Source organism: Hesperophylax consimilis, chromosome 22 (assembly GCF_061612785.1).
Source record: "Hesperophylax consimilis isolate HC1 chromosome 22, BYU_Hcon_1.0, whole genome shotgun sequence".
Classification (NCBI taxonomy): domain Eukaryota; kingdom Metazoa; phylum Arthropoda; class Insecta; order Trichoptera; family Limnephilidae; genus Hesperophylax; species Hesperophylax consimilis.
The window spans coordinates 22,562,293-22,584,430 of NC_142857.1; the positions used below are offsets into that span (position 1 = coordinate 22,562,293).

At 34.8% G+C, this 22,138-nt stretch overlaps 1 protein-coding gene across 3 annotated transcripts in view; it reads left to right on the forward strand.

Annotated features, from left to right (window-relative positions):
- The window catches only part of Smr (nuclear receptor corepressor smrter), a 608,275-nt gene that overhangs the window by 477,674 nt on the left and 108,463 nt on the right, over positions 1–22,138 (forward strand). The window lies entirely within an intron of this gene.

The following is a 22,138-nucleotide window of genomic DNA, read 5'->3' on the forward strand; positions in this document are numbered from 1 at the left end:
CGCGAGATGTAATACAAAGTATGCCCGATGAGTGGTTTCTTGGTCGTTCGGAGACTGGTTGGATGAGGAGTGAAATATTCATTGAATACGTAGCCAATGCAGTGAATTCTTGGTTGGAGAAAAACTCTGTTCCAAAACCAGTACTCTTGTTAGTAGATGGGCATAAATCCCACCTTACTCTTGAGCTGAGCAAATTCTGCAATGATAATCAAATAATTCTCTATTCATTACCCCCAAACACGACTCACTTGATGCAACCAGCTGACGTCAGCGTTTTCCGGCCTCTTAAAGTCGAATGGTGAAAAACCATTAGAGAATGGCAAGGGAATTCGGAAAATTATAATTCAGTCTTGTCTAAGAGCACCTTTTGTCCATTACTGAACAAAGTGCTACAAAAAGATATGACAGATATTATTAAGAATGGGTTTAGAAAATGTGGGCTGTTCCCTTTTAACCCGGATGCCGTTGACTACACTAAGTGTATTCAAAATACATTAGAGCGTGCGGAAAATACCAACAGAATTGAACAATTAACCACTCCAAAAGATGCGGTTACTTTTAACAGACAAGAAATAATAACAGCACAAAACGTCATCAAAAGCATAAAAAAACAATTAGAGGATGAGAACATAGATGCACTCCGTGTTATCGAAATTATCGAAGCTTCTTTTACTGAAGCAGACAATCGTGTTGTCACTATTGGAAACTACGTTTTAAATTACAAAGGTGTTCTGGAACCAGATGCTGACCCTCAACCCTCAACTTCAGGCTATGAAGCAAATGAATTACAAATTAGTGATTGCATAGTAAATTGCGACCAAGAAGATGCTCAAAATAATTTATTTTTGTCTATTCCTGATGATGATTTTGAATCACTGGACATGACAAATCATTCCAATTTCTCTCTCCACTCAAGCCCTACCTCAATTATTACTAAGTCTGTAAATACACCACCGCCGGTGCCTGCAACAACACCTTTGTCGTGCGTAACCAACAAAATTAAAAGCGGAATATCTCCCTCCTTCAGCAATCATTTGTTCACTCCAAAATGTTTGCAATTTGGAAAAAGAAAATTGAAACCAGGAGAACCGATGCCGATGGCAATTTCGTCTGATGCTTGGAAGAATTACATGGCCAAAAAAGAAGATATAAAACAGGCACTAGTAAAAAAGAGGATTGAAAGGCAAGAAGCAATAAAAAAAAGAAAAGAAGAACAGGCTACAAAAATAGAAGAACGAACGAAAAGAAGGGAAGAACAAATGAAACGAAAAGCAAACACTGACAAATACAAGAACCTAGGACGAAAGACTGGAGAAACCAATAAGAAATTAAATGTAACATCTACTCAATCTAAAATTTCAAGCACTGGATGAGAAGAAGAATTACACAGTGATGTAGTAGATGATGATCTGAAAAAATCTAAAATTTCATGCACTGGATGTGAAGAAGAATTAATCAGTGATGTAGAAGACGATGATCTGAAAAATGTTGGTTGTGACATCTGTCCAAGATGGTATCACCTCAAGTGTACCCAAAAACACCTTATGCGGAAGTTGCTTCTAAACAATTTACTTGCCATATTTGTCTGCTTACTATGTAGATATAAATAAAATTGCTACTATTGAATACCTATTTTTTTTAATTTCACGTCATATGTAATAATTTAAAACCCTCAGCCGTCGACTAGGCTGACTTTAGGAACTCGAAAGGCTGGAGATAGGCACATGGTGGCTGACTTTGGGTGATTTTGGCATTTAATTTTTGAAAGGCCTTTAAATCATTTTCATTGAAACAAATACATTTCCAATAATGATAAGTGAATAGTCTGTTCTTTGAACTATAATAAGGTGTAATTGTTAGAAACTTAAACGCTATTTACTACTTTTTAAACTGTAATAAATCAAGTAAAAATCTTAAGAGGCTGACCTTTGGGACATTCACCCTATCTAGGTACCATGCATTTGACCAATGAACATGATGCCGCGTTAAAATGTACATATATCATTATTTATTTATATTCTATACATTCTATCGTCGTTCTAGGTACGATCATACTTGCTATAAAACGCAACTCACAATACCCATTTGTTTTTAAAAGTGACCATAATTATACTATATTTATCTATACTGTGCTGTGCCAACGTTTCCATTAAAACATATTAAAAAAAATAAAATTGCATTTATTTTTTTTTTAATTTTCGCGTCAAAAAAATCAAAATTCATCCCATACGCTCCAAACTTCCTCGCGGCTCGCTGCCGCCCGCAGAATGAGCCGCTCTCGTGTCTGCCGGGGAGGGGGGGGCGTGCCCCGCCATCCCGGCTCCATGATTGGTCGAGACCGCCCGGAAAAACATGGCCGCCGCGCTTCTGGCCAATCGCAGCCTAGCAGACAGAGACGGAGGACGCGTGTGTGTATCGCCGCGCCGCTTGCACTCGTGCGATCTGACCGGTTTGTTCCGTTGCCGTTGTTATTATTTTCATTTTATTAACACTATAAGCGGTCGAATCGAAGACGATAAAATATATTTTTTAAATTTTAAAAATGAAACCCGCAAAATGATGCTAGCAATTAATTAAGTAGAAAATGCATTTTTTGTGTGTCCTAAATAATTAATGCATAAAAGCTTTTTATCGTCATTTTTTTACGTTCATTTTTTCAAATCATTTTGAAAAGCTCAGTAGCTCATGATGGATGGTATGCGCTCAAAATAGTTGCATTGTCCTACAAATTCCCAGCCACAAAATAGCAGTGCATAGTTTGAGTGTTTGTGGTGTTTCCATGAAAACATATTTCCTATTTTATAGTCAAGAAATTGTGATTTTTTCATACTTAGTTTAATGAGAAACGAAAAATCTTTTCAGTCACTTAGTAAGTAAGTCGGTTTGTAGAAAACCGGGAACCATAAACCGTTTGAAATAATCTTGAAAAAATCTTACAGAATTCCGTCACTGATTGTGATCGATTTGGTTCTTATACCTATTCCGTGTAAATAAATAATCTGTACTGAGCTGAGATATTACTCCCTAAACTTATTAGCCTATCTACCTAGTACCTACCTACAGTCAGTATTATATATGACAAGTAATAACTTATTATACCTACGGTAATACTCGTTTAAACGAGCTTCTCAGCGAAACCTTAAGAGGAAGCTACAAGCCAAAAATGTGTATATTCTTGGTATACTGGTAATAGGCATTAATATCGCTTGACAAACGGAGTCTAGAAACGTTCGATTTCAAGCACAAAAACTGGTTTTTATTTATTTTGTAAATAATTCTATAAGAAAGCAAAAAAAGTTAATCAAGTGAAACTGTCACAGATAATCTTAGCTATAATATCTACTGTATTTTTTAAAGTTGTTTCCTTTATTCGTTCATACATTTCTACTGAAAAAAAAAGAATTTTTTAGTAGTTTGCATTTATATTTTTTTATTTGTATTCTACTCAAGCGAAACGATAGGAAAACTTTCAATTTATCTAAAGCATATTTTTTGGTATTCATAATGTACTCCAATTCGTTATAAAGTTTGATCAAAATAGTGATTTGGAATTAAGCTTCGCCTTAAGATTTTTTAAGAAATGGTCTTATTTTTTTATAGCGTTATATCTATCTATGTAAATACACGGTGTCCGGAAACTTCTAGTACAAGCGGCGAACCGGCGAATCTACCTAACTTTTTTTTTTCGATTCTATCTTTTCGATTTTTGAAATTAAAGGGTTAAACCTGTCGAGTTAAAAGTCGGCATTTACTAGTATGGTCGATATTTAAATCCAATGTTTTTCAGATCGTGAGACCGTGACGCATTCATATTTACTGAGAGAGATGTTTTGCTCTGTATCCTAGTATGTACTAGTATTTTACTAAGCAATCCTTAGCTTTTTATTATTATTTTATCTTATTTTTCAATTTGTGTTTGTACTTCACTAACCGATGTATTACTGTACTAGGATTGTGTTGATGCGTATTGGCAGGTACCTATGTATATAATAAAGTATCTTTCACTTACGTCATGCTTCAGGAAGAGTCATTGACTCATTCATTCGAGATAGGTGCCTACCTACCTACCTAGGATCCTTCTTACTTCTACGTGCTTTGGAATATTCATGGATATTGAAGAGGCCATCAACTTGTCTTATAATCGATCATCCCGCCACCTATCCTCTGTCGTTTCCTCTCGACTCAAAGTGATGGCCATAATCGAAACGTTTATCCACTCAAATAATTCAATTTTACGAATGAATCGCACGGACACGGATGATATATCGAAGGTAATATGAATGGAATAAGAAACTTGATTGTAAAAGACATGTATTCATATAGATCAACAAACGCCCTGTGATTGGTTGGCGGGTTATTACAGCAAAAGAAACCGGTTTTTTGGAAATATTGCTAAATATTTATTTTTTCAAATAGAACCTAATCGACCTTGCTGTTAACCGACCAAACCGAGGTTCGTATGACGTCACGCGTACCTCGTCGTTTTGGCGGGCTTTGAAAAATTCAAACTTATTTTAACTATGAAATCGACATTTGTAAGAATAAAAAACTACTTTTTATTTAAGTTAGAAGGTATTCATACTATATGTTTTTTAAATTGACTGGAATTCTTTATTGACCTTATTCGGGCGCACGGACACGCCCACAGCACACTTACGTCGGTTAATCTCTACAGTAGCTTTTATGTTATGGTGCCAAATGAACATGATTCTATTTATATGTACAGGCAAATAATATGTAAAATATTGTGTAATAATAACACCGTTTAAGGCGAAATAGGTAGACTTGACCTGAAATTTGTCATTTATTAGGCCAATTTTAGACGTATGGACATTTTTCTTCAAAAAAACACAAATTGATTTCGAAAGCTTGTTATTTTATCTACCAAAGCAAGACGTTAAATTTTGAAAAATAATTTTAATTTCATATCATAATAAAGTGTTACCGTTAGTCGATGCGCAGATTTGTTGCATTTTCAAAGGTGAATTTGTATTATACAACAAATATTTCAAATCATATAATTATACAGTCAATCGAAAAATTATCTACCAAAAGTATGTATAAGAATTTTGTTTTTATTTCAAATAAAATTACTAATAAATAAATCCGAGCACGCGTTTTGTGATGAAAATTCCTCAATTTGATTATTTATTTATGATCTTACAAATTGGTATAGTTCCGATTTTTTTACAAAAATAATTAACATAGTATATTCATATACCTACCTATTTTATATCTACTAGGTCAACGCACTGCATTTTTATTTATTTATTTTTACGCAATCTGACGTATAATTTACAAATATGTATGTAATAATAATAATAACATGGAATTTATATAGCGCAGTTTAGTGTCATTTCACTTCAAGTGCGCTGTAATGTAACTACTTATTAGGAAGAAAGCTAAAACCGAGAATTCAACAACAATAATTTTTATTTCTTTACACAAAATGGGATATTTTCACTGTTTATTATTCTTGAAAAAATTACGAAGGCATTGTTATAATTTTTTAATGTTGAATTTTCTTTTTAAAATGTAACATTTTATTTCCCGGCTAAACGACATATTCGTTTTTCTTCGTGAATAAGGCGTTATAGACGTCACGCCGGCCAACGTCGGTGACAGTTGTCTTACCAATCAGCAACGTTTTCTACGTCATAATGACGTTTTAGCCAGTTGGAACCTTTTCGGTCTGCTGTTTTAGATCGTTTTTAAATCAATAATTATGAATGAAAATATTAAAATTATACATTTTAAGTACGATGGCCAGAATCTGAAAAACAAACTTTAAAACCTCCATATCATTTGAGGAAGAAGATAATGCTAACAAAGGTAAACGAAACATGAAATAGAATAAGACAGAACAAAAAAAACTAACGGTCTAAACGGGAAATCGAACCCAGGATTTCTGTTTTACCGGAACAACGTCTTTATCCACTCGACCTGTAGGACCTAATTATTATAAGTCATATTTGTCGATCTCATATTTCAAATTCTTAATTAACAATATTATCTTATGTTTCCATGTTTTTGACAGATATCTTTTTGAATGATCCCAAAGTTCTAAAGAATTTGTAACCTAGATAGTGTCTCGGATAAACACATCCGTTATACATATATGTATATAGCGTTATCTATATTATATAATATTATCACACCAAACTCAAGAGTTCTCTTCATTGGTGTAGAAAAACTAAAAAACATATTTTCAATATTTTGTTCTTATGCCATTGATTCACTGTGTATTTTTGTAACAATATTATAAATGTTTTTATATGTTTTGTATTTTAAAATAATAAATTGTGAAAATACTTTTTTATATGGACCGTTATCTTTTTTTTCGGTGTCTTGTTCTGTTTCATGTTTTGTTTAGAGTTGTTATTATTATCTTCTTCTTCAATGGTATAGTTACATTAATGGGTATAATAACCTTCAAAAGTTAAAGACAAATTGTCACGATAAAATTTTTAATCATCCGCTCATTTTGACAGTATTCATAGCGTGTAAAAATACCCCATCCTCATCCTTTTGAGTGTGGCGCTTTGATGATGCATTTTTACCTCCAGTCTGCAAGATGTAATGCATTCACTTACAGATGCACCCGGCATCATCTGTTCGACTATTCCTGACTGCATACACTATATCTATGTATGGTTTTATTTACGTACCCGCCTGTTTGGGTACAGTCTGGCCTCTGGAAATAATTTGACCCTTTCACATTGGCTGGGTGGGGGTGACTGTACTTATTTTTATATTGTATGTAAACATTTTTACTTGCTTGTACATACACTGCGGGTCACATTGACTGGAGCACATCAATTAACTGAACAGAGTTAACGATTTTTTTTTTGGTTGTTTGTTTATAATTTTTTTGACAGCGATTAATCGATTTTTAAAGTATTTCTGTTATATTTAACATTCATTTGTAATTTTTAATCAAGGTCTTTTTGAGGTTACCTGCTTTGTTTATAGCGTAAGTATTGTTTTTCACACTGGCACTCGATTGGTTTTTACATATTAAGGCGATGCACTACGTCGTGTAATATTTTAAATTGAGCAGCTATCAATAACAACCCTTACGTAGATGGCGATAAGGTTTAAATTCCCGCTTAACACCATCCGCCTGTTTTGATTTATGCAAGAAAAAATCTATTTTACTTTCTCTTTTTACCAATTCTGTTTAAGGTGATGCCATACGTAGTAATGCAAAATCATGTGTTTTTGGTTTGAAAATTTGGTCGCCTAGAAATGTTTCAGATGTTTTAATTAAATACTGCGAGTAGAATACATCTTGGCCTTTGAAATAATCGAGTATTTTTTAGATAAATCTTTTTATAAGCCCAGAAAAAAATAATGTAAAGGCCTATGAAAACTGCTTTAAAGTTCAAAATCTCCTATTTATGAACCAATTTTCGGTTATGATTTTATTGTATAGTGTGGAAAATAAAGTTATTTATAAAATGATCAAATAAAAATTACATATTTATGCCAGAACATCCACAAAATAAAATAAAAGGCACTTTTTGGCCATGTTATTTTCTTGCATAAATCAAAACAGGCGGATGGTGTTAAGCGGGAATTTAAACCTTATCGCCATCTACGTAAGGGTTGTTATTGATAGCTGCTCAATTTAAAATATAACACGACGTAGTGCATCGCCTTAATTCTTCTTTTTATTGAATCACGAAATGTTGAGCGGAATCTGTCTCGCTCATGTTACCGTTTCCGCTGATGGTGGCCCCATAATATAGTGAAACACGGTTTTGTGCACATACGAATATGCACGACTCGTATGCGGGAGTTTTATCCTGGAAGATAGCTCAAATGATGACCTGGCAGGAATTATGACTGGGGTACAGATGTCGTTGAAAGTATGATGTGAAAACAAAAGACAAGCAGTGCAATGTACAGACCAAGGAACCGCCTCTGGCAGTAGGTACCCGCCATTATCCGAGTGGCCTCAATTTGTCTTCCCTAATGGTCCATTACTCGCTGTTCCTTCCCTGCCCTAACTACCTATCCACCCACCTTCCTCTCCACTTCTCCTTTGTCTGCTCTTCGTTTTGTGAATTCGCCGAATGCATATTATTGTAGCTCGTTACTTTGTCTTTAGCACTCAGTAGGTGGTTAAAATGTCCGTGATTATGGTGATGAACGAGTGTTGCATTAAGTAGAGAAGAATAGGGTACAACAATGGCTTGGTTCAAGTTCACTTACCTTAAATGACACAAAAACTAAATATATTAAAATCCACAATAAACAGACAGTTAACCTCAGTACAAACATAAAAATTGTTTAAACTTGAACAAAGAAGTTCCTTGCAACTGCCCAAAATTGAGTGAAATACAAATGTACAAAGTACCTAGGAATAACTATTGATCGAATCCTAAATTGGAACTCCCAAGTTGAAAATATAAGCAACAAATTTAAAACAAAACTAACATATTTTTAAAAACAATTAAAATATAAACTAATTAAAATTCATTACGCTTTACGCCAATCTCATACAATACAATATAGTCTTATCGGATGGGGAAGTTTATGTGATTCCATTCTAAAACCAGTCTTCACAGCACAAAAGGCAATTTTGAAAATTATTCTTTGAGTCCCCATCAGAAGCCCTACAGACCATGTTTTGAATTCCCTGAATTTAATGTCTCAAAAACCAGGATAACTTTGCACACACAAACTCGAGTCGATTCACGAGATCTCATTACAACACATTTCACCAACCTACGACTAAAACGACTTTTGGGCAAAGAAATTTGCAATATTTCTGTATAAATCTATATCCCTCCTCTTCCAATAAAAACCATTAAAAAAATAACCGACTTCGAAAGGAGTATTAAGATATGGATTATGGACACGGGAGGAATAAAATAGATTCAATGTTGCAGCCACAGACATATGAATATTAATAGACTAGAAATTAAGGATGAGGGGTAAAATCAACTGTTGAAGAACGAAGAGGGTAAAGCTGACTGTGATTCGTCAATAAATCAATCTGATAGTATATAGGCATCTCGCCTTATAATATCACCATTTAGTTCTTAAAAGTAAAATCTGCTTTTTAATGAATAGACATTTTTACATGGGAGCGCAAATTACTCGCCACGTTATGAACAAATTTGCGAAGTCCAAATTCGGCAAAATAAATTTCTTCTATTTTCAGAGTCGAATATTTCGTTTATGTATTTAGTTAAGACACTTTTATAAATGTTCATAATTTACATCCCAGCAACCAACCAGCTTTGTGTTTCACGTCCAGACGTGTCTCGATGTGATAGTATAATTATGTTTCTACAACTGATGAACTATTATACGATGTGAATATGCTTAAAATAAAGTAAAATAATGCTTATATATGGAATGTAATACGACAATTGGGTTTATTCTCTTTTTCACATCTATTTTTACAAGTTTTCATAGTACAAGTCACCATTTTGCCGTGTTATTTCGTAAAATGAACCGATGATGCCTCGACTATAGTTCGCACAAGAATGATGACGTCACGTTTTCTAAATTCACTTGAGGCCATACGCGAGCCCAGCCGGCTCCAATGGAACCGGTATGGGGAGTGGGGAATAATACGCTTTTAATCACTTAGGGCAGGTCTACTAATATTCATATGTCTATGGTTGCAGCCTAACAAAGATTAACGTTACGTGTTTTTTTTATGTAAATTTTGTCCACTGTACATTTTTCTTGTATAATGTTATGTTTTTTTTCTATTATTTCGCTTTATAATTTACCTCTTGTGTATTTTGAACGTTTACAAAAATTACTTTAAAAAAATTAACTTTCTTCACATATAATAATTCACATATTACCATGTACAATGTGACCTTAGAACGGGGTACCCCAGTAAGTTCACATTATTTTCAACAATTGTAAAAAAATATAAAAAAAAAGAAAGGTAAAGAGTGTAATGAAGAAAAATGGAATCAAAAGTGTTTTTTAGTGCTGTGTAATTTTCGCGATGCTTTATTTTGTGTGGAATCGACTAGCACTGTGCAACAACTGTTTTTTTGTTATTTTTACAATTGCAAATAGGTAAAACATTGTTAAAAAAAACTATTGGCTTCAAACTTGGCAAGCTCAAATAAAGTTGGTCTGAAAAACTGAAATGTCACTTAAAAAATTATACATAGTTGCCTATTAATGATATACTTAGTAGATTATCATAGATAGTTCATTATAATCATTAGCATTTGGTTCCTTAGAACATGTTATCTGCCTAGCTAGAAACTAACTAATATAACTTGTACACATTTAATTAAAATAAATGTAAATGCATTTAATAAATTTTAATAAATATTTGAACATAAAGACGGTGCACGCTATTTATTTACGTTGTTTACCTAATAAAAAAGGCCTAACTAATAAAAAAACGTAAGATGTTTTTATTGCCTTGTGAAATATTCTGTTGTTTTTTTTTCTAATGAGGCTATTGAATAATGTATGTTTCTATCTTCAACAACAACTGCGTTGCTAGGCGGAACGAATGAAAAACGTGGTAAGCAGGTAAGTACTTACTGAATTATGATAATGGATTCATTCAAACAGATCAGGTAGGTGCCTACTAGCTAGATATTTGTTTATTCGCCTTTAAAATCATCGAAAATATAACACACGAATGATGTTTTTTTTCTCCCATAGAAATGTTTCCATAATATAAGTCGGTCATGTAATTACGTCTGCCCATTCGTCTCTCGGATAGTAAAAAATAACCAGTTTGTGTCATGTACACTTTATAATATTATTTTCAAGGCTGTTTGGTTGCCATGCCGTTTTTTATGTATCATTATTTATTTTCGAGTAGTTCCTTCAAATTTAACACGTATTTTTATCTTTTCTTATTCTTGGAACGCATCGTTGGTCTTTTTCTAGAGTGGGCGGACGTTGATCATTGAAAACACTTTTGTAAATAGTGGATTTGTGGAATGCTGATTATTGAAACAAGTTTATGTAGAATAACGGAACACGGGACGCCCTTTGCAAGAAATATAATTAAGTTAAGATATGCAGTAAGAATGCCATTATTTTATACTTATAAATTACCCCTCTTCTGGTCTTCTCTAATATCAGTGGTAGCCTTATTATTGTAGGTTGTAGCCCAGCTCAACCCAGTGGGTCTGCATTCTCGCCAGTCGCGTAAATTTCAAAGCCATGAGGTGTGGCATAATATATTTCTGTGCCACATCTTCAGTCAAACTTCACCTTGATTGTAATCGAGGTATTTGCCTTCTTCTATAAAAAAAATCTACGTTAGTTGTGCCTCTCATTCTACCCTGGAATTGAGGATGCGCCTGTATTATATCCACACATTTCAGATTCTTAAATTTAGTTTTGGTTCTCGGTTGCAGAAGAGTTCTTCATCTTAAATTTAGTTTTGGTTCTCGGTTGCAGAAGAGTTCTTCATCTTAAATTTAGTTTTGGTTCATTAGTCATCTTAACGCGATCTCTTATTTTTGAGATGGATCATATTTGTCGTTGAGTTCCACTTTCGATTACGAGAGTCGAATGATCTTTCGAATTAACCACAATTCTGTTTTTGAAGTGTTTCCGTAAACTCTTATCTGCCAATGCTAATGTAATCGATTGAAGTCGTCCGCTTTAACAGATGGACATCCCTAGCATGGCGGACGACAAAAAATACGCATGAAATAAAAAAAAATCGAATTGCTGCCCATCACTTCCGTCCATACAATTATTGCATGAATTATATGCTTACATTAACTAGGGTGAACGCTCCTATAGTCAGCCTGTGCCTATTGTCAGCCTCTTTCATAATTTCGTGAAATAATAAGAAAAATGTGCACTCTATCACCATCTATGAGAATGTTCACGCACTAGTAACTAATGAACCAAACATGGTTTCAAAATGGCGGCTCTAACTTATTTTCTGTCCCTATATTTGACCGTTGCTTTCAAACAAGTGAAGACCTGTCAGACATTCTCCCGCGCGCCATAATAAATTTGCAGTTGACCACGGTTTCAAAGTAAGTTTAAAAACCCTGAATTTTACTAATATTGTTGAGTTAAGTGTTATTTTATGTTTCTGTGATTATTTTGCCTTGTTTTCAAGCATTCAAATTATGTTTATGATGTTTGATTTTTGCAATGTTGTGGTGGTTGACTTTAGGAACAAATTTTGTTAGAGCATCCTAAAGTCAGCCGGGGGGGCTGTCCTTAGGCCATGTGTAGGTTATTTCAAATATGGAATCTAAGTGTGCAGTAGTGTTCTCTATCTTTACAATGTGATCTTACATACACAAATAAATGCATTAAAATAAAAACACCAAAGGTCAGCCGCCTCATTTTGTTTTGGGGTAGACGTGGCTGACTTTAGGAACTTAATGATCCAAATGTCAGCCATCAACGTGCTAATACACTTTATGGCATGGTGAATGATTTAATGTTGTATTTGAATTCTAGGTAGGTATTCATAAAAACGAAATTCAACATGCCGAAAGAGAAGATCGTCAAACCAAAGGGATATAAAAAACCCCTTCTACAATACGACCGAAGCAAAATTGAAGATGCTCTCCGAGCAATAAGGGGAGATCAAATTAGCATCAGAGAAGCCAGCAGAAAATATGGAGTTCCCAGGGGAACTCTACAAGATCGTCTCCACGGCAGAGTTCCTGATAAAACAAATATGGGTAGAGATACCACATTAACTAAAGAGGAAGAAGAGTCTTTGGTGCAATGGTTATCCGAATTGGCCAAATGTGGATTTTCAAGAAAGAAGGATGATCTTTTAAACACCGTTCAAAAAATTATGAAGGATGACAAACGCCCAAACCCCTTCACAAATGATAGACCGGGAAGAAAATGGTACGACCTATTTATTAAGAGACATCCAATCTTGAATGAGCGTGTCCCGGAAGGTATAAGTAAGGGTAAAGCGGTTGTTACTGAAGAGTACATACGCAAGTGGTTTAATGATCTCAAAAAGTATTTAAGTGACATCAATGCTATAGATCTTTTGGAAGACCCGAGAAGAATACTTAATGCAACCAGCTGACGTCAGCGTTTTCCGGCCTCTTAAAGTCGAATGGCGAAAAACTATTAGAGAATGGCAAGGGAATTCGGAAAATTATAATTCAGTCTTGTCTAAGAGCACCTTTTGTCCATTACTGAACAAAGTGCTACAAAAAGATATGACAGATATTATTAAGAATGGGTTTAGAAAATGTGGGCTGTTCCCTTTTAACCCGGATGCCGTTGACTACACTAAGTGTATTCAAAATACATTAGAGCGTGCGAAAAATACCAACAGAATTGAACAATTAACCACTCCAAAAGATGCGGTTACTTTTAACAGACAAGAAATAATAACAGCACAAAACGTCATCAAAAGCATAAAAAAACAATTAGAGGATGAGAACATAGATGCACTCCGTGTTATCGAAATTATCGAAGCTTCTTTTACTGAAGCAGACAATCGTGTTGTCACTATTGGAAACTACGTTTTAAATTCCAAAGGTGTTCTGGAACCAGATGCTGACCCTCAACCCTCAACTTCAGGCTATGAAGCAAATGAATTACAAATTAGTGATTGCATAGTAAATTGCGACCAAGAAGATGCTCAAAATAATTTATTTTTGTCTATTCCTGATGATGATTTTGAATCACTGGACATGACAAATCATTCCAATTTCTCTCTCCACTCAAGCCCTACCTCAATTATTACTAAGTCTGTAAATACACCACCGCCGGTGCCTGCAACAACACCTTTGTCGTGCGAAACCAACAAAATTAAAAGCGGAATATCTCCCTCCTTCAGCAATCACTTGTTCACTCCAAAATGTTTGCAATTTGGAAAAAGAAAATTGAAACCAGGAGAACCGATGCCGATGGCAATTTCGTCTGATGCTTGGAAGAATTACATGGCCAAAAAAGAAGATATAAAACAGGCACTAGTAAAAAAGAGGATTGAAAGGCAAGAAGCAATAAAAAAAAGAAAAGAAGAACAGGCTACAAAAATAGAAGAACGAACGAAAAGAAGGGAAGAACAAATGAAACGAAAAGCAAACACTGAAAAATACAAGAACCTAGGACGAAAGACTGGAGAAACCAATAAGAAATTAAATGTAACATCTACTCAATCTAAAATTTCAAGCACTGGATGTGAAGAAGAATTACACAGTGATGTAGTAGATGATGATCTGAAAAAATCTAAAATTTCATGCACTGGATGTGAAGAAGAATTAATCAGTGATGTAGAAGACGATGATCTGAAAAATGTTGGTTGTGACATCTGTCCAAGATGGTATCACCTCAAGTGTACCCAAAAACACCTTATGCGGAAGTTGCTTCTAAACAATTTACTTGCCATATTTGTCTGCTTACTATGTAGATATAAATAAAATTGCTACTATTGAATACCTATTTTTTTTAATTTCATGTCATATGTAATAATTTAAAACCCTCAGCCGTCGACTAGGCTGACTTTAGGAACTCGAAAGGCTGGAGATAGGCACATGGTGGCTGACTTTGGGTGATTTTGGCATTTAATTTTTGAAAGGCCTTTAAATCATTTTCATTGAAACAAATACATTTCCAATAATGATAAGTGAATAGTCTGTTCTTTGAACTATAATAAGGTGTAATTGTTAGAAACTTAAACGCTATTTACTACTTTTTAAACTGTAATAAATCAAGTAAAAATCTTAAGAGGCTGACCTTTGGGACATTCACCCTATTATTGATTACGTAACACGGATCCGTAGTCACACTCTTATCGGCTACGCCTCGCAGGTGGTCGTCAAGGCCGTATTTTACAGATGTCTTATTAATTTATTTATTTAGCAATGTTCCTTCTTATAATAGCTGTAAAGACAGTTATTTTGTATGGCCGAATTTAGCAATGTTCTTTACTATAGCTGTAAAGACAGTTCTTTTGTATGCCCGAATTTAGCAATGCTTCTTAAAATAGCTGTAAAGACAGTTATTTGTTATTTATTTATTAACGGACATCGTCCAAATTACAAAATAAGAACACGAATAAAGTAAAATGAAAAATACAGGAGTAGACAAAGGTACATGAAAGCAAAGATATATGGTAGATATAATATAAGAAAATAAAGTGACAAGTCGAATCAAGTCAAGAATACGCCGTGGGTCAGGACCACAGAACACTTATAATATTCCGTCACTTGTTTAGCGAATGGCAAAAATCATTCAGACTTATTCCAAAAAAGTTAAGGTTTTGACTTGAGTTGACCAGTCTACACATTCTGGACAATGGTGAATAATATCCATAATTTGTCGAATGATGGTTGAGGAAGAGCAGTTCATTATTTCTGAGTCTTTGCGAGGGGATATTGAAGGAAATGAGTTGCAGTAGAGTAGGTGAATCAATAATACCATTTATAATTTTGAAGAAGCAAATGAGGTCATTTCTTTCCCGACGGATTTCCAAAGGAGAGAGGTTTAAAGTTAGTTCAATTTCATCATATGAGTATTTGCCTTTATAGTTATGCCCGAATATGGCAATGTTTCTTACAATAGTTGTAAAGACAGTTATTTTGTATGGCCGTATTCAGGAACGTTTCTTACAATAACCGCAATATCCGTCCCAATTGCCCGTAGGCAACGGGACTATGGCATCCCTATGTTGCGAGGCAAGAGGGATTTTTATTGTATGAACGAAATAAAGAGCGAAGTTACCATTTTCTTACAAAATCCCTAAACATAAGGAATGAGTTTTCAAAATATCAGGTTTTCGTTAAGTCTGCCAATTTTTTCTACGTTTGGAGTTAAAAAATGTAATGAGCGTTTTTGACAACATATTTCACAATTGATGTTAAATATTCATCATTTAAGACACATCACATAAGGCTCTCGACCATCAAGACTAAGACGACCATTCAGAATCGACTCGTTGCTTGAAATGGCTTTGGCCGTGTTTGGTGACCAGATCTGCTTCCCATCACTGGTTGGGAGCAGTTGGGACTCTTGTCCGGTTTTATATTAAAAAAGCAATGTTTATTTTAAATTCTTACACCTCAAAGATAATTTCATCTAGTTTCTAAAATAGTACATAATTGTTTTTACGAAAAATTACATGTACAGCCTTACTAAAATAACGTCGTGTAAATATTACGCGGCGCGTAAGGTCAGAACAGTGAATAACATGACTTATTACCAAGACCCTTTTTTCGTTAAAATGGTCTTAAACCAGGCTCGAATCCGGCTTTACCACACCAACGTTGAACGGCCGTGTAAAAATCTAATTGGTAAGATGGATAAAATATAGCACATTTGAAATAGGTGCATTGGAAACATTGCAAACTGTGCGAAAATATTTATATAAGCCTGTGAGGTTAAACCACACAAGTATGTCTGTATTCTGTATGTTTGTTGCGTTGCGTGTTCGCGTTTGTTTTTCCACACAGCCTTTTATTCACAGTATGATGTGAAGTGTAGCTCATTAAATACGAGATCGCGTTCAATTCATAATTTGATAGCACATTCCAGATAAATAACTCAACCTTACTTTACTACGTCTATTACGTCACATGTACCTGAATGAATCGCAGTCCTTTCACCGCTCAGGACACACCTACAATGAGTAAATAAGGGCCGGAATCTCAGTAGATTTTTATGCTCGGATTGTGAGATGTTTACGTTCGTCAAGTTGCTATCTGATCCTTTCATCCTGATCCGACTTATTACATTCCCGAGTATACTGGTATACCCGCCCTAACATCTCTCAGGTCTGGGTGTTATCGTGTAGATTTTAGTAGTCCCCTTTGTTTCACGATACCTACTAAAGATTCTTTCAATGACCACGTACTGTAGGCAACCTTCCTCTCCCTTTCTCCTTCCCCTCCCCAGTACCTACCCTGCAGTCTCGCAGTATATGATCGGGGATGCCTTAGTCTCAGCAGTTTGTGCGTTATTCACGTTCAAACCCAAATTTCGTCATTTCTGAATTCGACAAATCCGAGTTCATTAAACCAGAGTTACAATCATTCACAGACAGACCAACAACCTAAATTAGTATGTTTTCAATATTACTCATTATTATTGCATTGTTTTTCTTGTTGGATTTTATTTACTTGATAAAATATTTGAAAGCGAAGTGTGGTTAGGTTATGTTACGTCTAGTTATAATTAGTTTTGTTAGGTTCAGATTGGTATTGTCAAGTTATATCCTCAATATTAGATTATACCCTAGAGCAGGGGAGGGGAATCTGCGGCCCGCGAGCACTTTCGGTGCAGCCTTCTGACCACAAAATAATTACTTTCAGAAAGCGAGAACGGTTTTCTTTCACGTTGTTTCAGCTACATTTTAAAGAGAATTATTACAAAACCCAGAGATATGTATAACGTGGCTGACAGGTTCTTACGTATGCACCTACGTTACTATTTATTTTAATTTCTTATCATTTTAAAATAGTGAGAAATTAAATGTGTAAGAAGAAATTATGAGTGTAATGCTAATTAAACCGGGGACTTGCTTACAGATAAATTTACAGCCGTGGATTCATCCGCAGACGTTTTGAAGTAGGAAACCTTCTCGTGTTTGAAGCTTAGTTTCAAAATTCTAGTTGTGGATTCATCTTTTTGAAGGAAAACATTATAGAATTTGAGGTGTATTTATCAAATCCAAGATGCAGACTGTTTGCTGCAAAAAATCGGATCGGAAATCTTTTCCATGTGCTGGTTGTAGTTTTAATTAAAGCACAAAAATTGAATCGTAAGTTAAAAGCAGTTTTGTCTTTCTTGTTAAACTTCCAGTTACGCATTCATTCATTTCGAAGAATTTTTTGCAGGTGTACACAAATAAAATAAGGGTAAAATGAGTTTATAACAATATATCGAGGATCCCCGCCACACAGTGGGCTGAAAATCGCCTTTCATAGACATAGAGACTTGAATTTTCAAGGGTATTTTTTTTGGCTAGAAATGGATTCTGCTGATCATTACTATGCTATAAAATGTGTAAGGATAGAATGGCCAACCTTATGATTCCAGAGATAGCCTCATTTTTAATGTCAGTGCCATACAAATTTTTCTTAAAAAAATGATAACTCCTTCATTTGTACACGCAATTGCTTCGTACGAAATTTTATAGCATAGTAATGATCAGCAGAATCCATTTCTAGCCAAAAAAACACCCTTGAAAATTCAAGTCTCTATGTCTATGAAAGGCGATTTTCAGCCCACTGTGCGCCACCGCAACGGCCCCCGTTGGCGAAAAAGTTCCCCACCCCTGCCCTAGAGTGTTGTTGGTTTAACCTGAAGCGGTTGGTTGCACCTTGTGACAACACACACAAATATGTTTTATACTCTCAATGTGATGGCTATTGGTCTATGTCTATACGTTTATATATGTGTTATGATTTCGCGTCGCATTTAGCAATCCGATATCACCGTCTCGAATAGCTCATACACACGCACACACTCGCAAACATTCACACATACTGTCATACGATGTCTGTGACCCGGGTAAAGATCAATGCACCTATCGTTAGGGTTGCCACTATTAATTCATTTAAAAAATATCAATGCCTATTAAATAATAATTTTGATTTTTTTAAGAAATTTGTGTGTTTTGTTAAATGTAGAAAAATCTCCACAAGACGCTAAAATAAATTAATTAATAGTGTTCAATCATTGGATAGTGTGCAACAAAATAAACGGATTCTGCTAGCGTTTTTTATACATCAACGGCCTTACCAACGTGCTTATATTTTACACAACTGATAAACAACCATTCATTTCGGGTAATCATTAAGGGTTGTTTATCAGCTGTGTAAAATCGTAAAGTCTCTTTTTAAATACATCTATTTGAATTTCACTTTTGTTTTCGGGAATGAACTAATGCAGAAGCGGAAATTAAACAAAGACATCCGATCGAGCTAAAACTCGGCAGATAGACTTGTTGTCGATGACAATTCATTCTATCGACTTTTGGTGGCAAACACGTATGCACACGCGGACATATATGCATTTCTCTGAAATCGGACAGCAGTTAAAATACGAAATAAATATCGGTCCTAGCCGATCTGCATTAGCGCGGTTGGCTACTGCCCCTAGGAAGTTAGGTACAATCCTCAGTCAAACAATAAATTATAGTATTTTTTTTAGTTTTAAGACATTTTAAAACATAGATTTTTTTTATTTAGAAAGGGGAATTAAATAATAAAAAATAATATTACATAAATACGTAGTGAACAAAGTAGTGGCATAAGAACAAAATAGTGAAATTGTATTATAGTTAAAAAAAATCGTTTCTTACGGATTGATTTAATAAAAATTTGCTACCTTGAATGCCTAACAGATGCTGCAATTTCTATTATAATTTGTATACTATTATGATTGTCCAAAACAGGGTTGTTTTATAATATGTATATTGAAATAATTAAAATATACCTATTTGTTTTTTGTGCTTCCTTCGATACTTTGACAATACTTTATTTCATGCCGATAATACCAAAAGAAATGTCTGTTTTAAAAAAAAATCTTTTATCAGAATAAACTAATTACTTTTAATTATGTCTAGATTTTAGGGAAACGAAAGCACGCACTTTGTCATCCCCTGTAATGTAAGAGTAGTCTTTGATTGAATAAAAACGGCTTCCTTTACACATTAAAATTTTAAAATTCTTGAAAAGGATATTCTCTGTCAGCCCTATCTGTAGTGCTACTTACTATAGGAGATATTGTCCTATATGTATTAATAATACCCATCATAGCCTCGCACTTATCAATTAGGAACTAGGAGTTGGTAGATGGGCGGCAGGTGGTGTAATGCGATAGATAACTCTATCCTCAAATATGATTTCATACTAAGATATTATTTTTGTTGTGAACTGTACTTAGCATAGCATTTGCCGCTTTTTAAATTATTAAATCTTTTTTTCAAAATGTGAACATCGTCACTGCTCCTAAACGTCTGCTCGAAGAAAACTTACTGTTATGAAATATTGCTTATTTATTGAAAGTCTCTTCAAATTATTCGTATTTCGGTTAAAAACGGGACTGCAGGCCTTTAACAATATTTTCGTATTTCCGATAAGGGGCCGTTCAAGTATTACGTAATCAGATTTATTGCAATCATTTACCCCCCCCCCCCTCCGATGCTTACGTAAAAATTGGTACCTGTATGCATTTTTCTGTTAATGTATTCTGTTTTTTTATTGATTCATAAGCAGCACTTATAAAATAGACTTAGGATAGAGGACTTTAATGCACATAATATTCATTTAAACAAACTTTATTGACACAGTGGGAATCCCCGAATATGTATTCGGTTTTCAAACATAGACAATGTGTGGGTTGCCAATGTGTAAAAAAAATAACTACTGCTGAGCAGTGCTGACGTAATCACTATCTCGACCCCCCCATGTCATCAAAAATAAGCAAAGCAAAGACCCCCTGACCCCCTATTGTGCTTACATAATACTTGAACGGCCCCTAATAATGAACGTAATAAAAGTTTATTGGGAAATAGCATAATATCCCGTTATTAACAGTATTTTTAATAAATCGGCAATCCTCATGTTTCTCCGTGTGGAGCCAGTGAGACTATGGCATGCCCAATTAGGATATGTTGTGAGGCTGAAGGTATTGGCGAGGGGAAGGAGATGGTAGAGCAGTACCCGGCTATTGATATCTGGTCACCAAAGACAGCTAAAGCCATTTCAAGCAACGTTTCAATTCTGAATGGTGGTCTTACACCTGGGCGATACTGAGGGCGGTGTTGCTGGCATACTATATATTATTTGAAATAAGTAAACAAAAATAACACATACTAATCAAATAACTTGCACACGCCGGGATTTGAACCCGCGACCTTGGCTTACTAGTCGAGAGCCTTACCCCTCGACCGCGGAGGCTGTCTTATCCCTTATTTAAATTTAAGTAGCTCTGGCAACATTTCTCTTGCCAACCATAACGCAAATTTAGCGAGATGACTCCAAGCCAACCCCTCACTTCCGCTAATCCTGGATTTAATTAGTCCTCAGACCATGGCTCCGTCACAAGTCACAACGTGACAGCTGTTACAACTGTCATCTTAAATTTCACTAATTAAATGTTACTTACTGTGTAGGGTACTGTGCAAATATCGTATTATTCTATTAACTTTATTTCTGGTTATGATAACATTGTTAAGTAAAATATTTAAAAACATTCCCGATTTACGAATAACCTGACAATAATTTGAACATTTCCTTCTCCCATCATGGTTGGCGGTAAATGTTTCTTTTCTTGAGTTGTATTGGAGAACTTAGCCAGCCGAGGAATTGAACTCACGGACTCCTGGAACTCATTGAACCCAGACGCGATGCCAACTCAGCCACTGACTGGTCAGATTGCCAGTGCGATACCTTCTAATTGTGTTTGGTGACCAGATCTGAAAGGTCAGGTACTTCCCAATCTGCCTTTGGCCCATCTCCTTCCCCTCCCACTCTTTTCAGCCTCATAAAATTCTCTATGAGATTCCATTGTCCTACAGCCTACGGGCAGCTGGGACTCTTCGGCGGGATTTACATACGTACTATTATTATATTATATTACTGCTCTCCCTAATGAGCAATTTACACAATGCTTTTTTCGTCAAGTTTCTATACGATTTGTTTTTTTATATGAAGGTGTTAAAAAAAGGACTTCTTCTTTTTTTGGTACCGATTTTCGTACATTTTAAGATGGCTGATATTATTTGTCATCTATAACTAACTATATTACGTGGAAATGTTGCATATTTATTTTGTTTTAAATGTAAAAAATAACAAACAGACTGTAATGTGAGTTACATTATAAACGCCGTTGGGAAAGTGGTGGGATCCTCTCCAAAGACTGTAATAAGTGTTTATTACTGATCGGTATCGTAAATTTCGCATGAAATGTTAAAAAACAAATGTTAGATGCTTTCTTATGATCTATGGTTATGTTCGCAGTGTTGCCATTTTTTTTACTATTTAATATCGTCCCAAGTATTATTTCTTCTCTAATGGCAACAATGTGGATGAAATCGTTACTATGATAATAATCATCGTAAGATTTCCATATGGATCCCGATATAGTTTCGATATTGGGGATCGAAAAAAAAACATCGTATAAAATGTCCATAATTGCCTCACAAAATTCCCAAATAAAGTAGTTCCACTATCTCCTA